Source organism: Cynara cardunculus (genome assembly GCF_001531365.2).
Source record: "Cynara cardunculus var. scolymus isolate 2C chromosome LG 1, CcrdV1, whole genome shotgun sequence".
Classification (NCBI taxonomy): Eukaryota; Viridiplantae; Streptophyta; class Magnoliopsida; order Asterales; family Asteraceae; genus Cynara; species Cynara cardunculus.
Genome location: NC_037528.1, coordinates 2,622,886 through 2,624,016, shown reverse-complemented (window position 1 = coordinate 2,624,016; position 1,131 = coordinate 2,622,886).

Genomic DNA, 1,131 nt, shown 5'->3' with positions numbered 1-1,131 from the left:
TTATTAAACCAAAAATAAATTATTTCATTATTAAACTTAAAATTAAATTATAATAAAAAAATAAATTAAAGAAATTACATAAAAAATGAAAACTTTTAAATAGTTGATTGACATTAACAGTGATATACATATTTTAAAAATTTTATTATATCTTCAAATTTATATTTTATTTAAAAATAAAATCATTATTGTTTTCCTTAAAAACATATAAAATCGTATCATAACATCGACAAAGACAAATAATAAAATAGAACATTAAAATCGAGTTGTGTCTGTTGCATTACGCGAGTACTCTTCTAGTATAATATAATATGTCGGTTTTATAAACTTTGTAGTTTTTTTAAGAAAAATGTTGATTTTATAAAATATTCATAATATCGTCATGGTGCTCCAAAAGTCCCTTTTGTCGTGCATAAAAATTGGTTGATTTTATGATGCAACGGAATTGGACGGCAAAAGGAGCGATTACATGTCCAAATTTTCAAAAAAATGACAACCACAAAACCAAAATAGACTTTAAGGTTTAATATTTTATCTCTACTTAGAAAAGTTACGGTATTTGATTTTATATTTTTACGTTAGATTTAATTAGATAAATATATTAAGTTCTTATTTGGTTTGAAGGAATGAAATGAAATTGAGGGGATTTGCATTTCAATTTCATGTTTGATTTGTTGGATTATCCGGATTTGAAATCCTACGATTTAATTGATATTCTTTAAACATAGAATTTTGAAATAAGATTTTTTTGAAATATTAATTTTTTATAATTAATAAAAATGTAATTCAATTATTTTTATAATTATTTATAATAGTTTCTGTAAATTATTTATATATAATGAAATTCAATTCCATTGTAAATCCTACGAATCAAACATATCACTGATTTCAAATTTATTCCAAATCCCTCCATGAAATCCAGATCCTTAAAAAACAATCCTACAAACCAAACGAACCCTAAGTATTTTTATAATGCAAAATGATAACATATATCATTCACAACGATGTTCATTTAGCAATCTTAAGTATTTTGAAACCGTGAAACCACCAATTTTATGTAGTACTTATAGTGAATAATCTTATATATATATATATATATATATATATATATATATATATATATATATATAT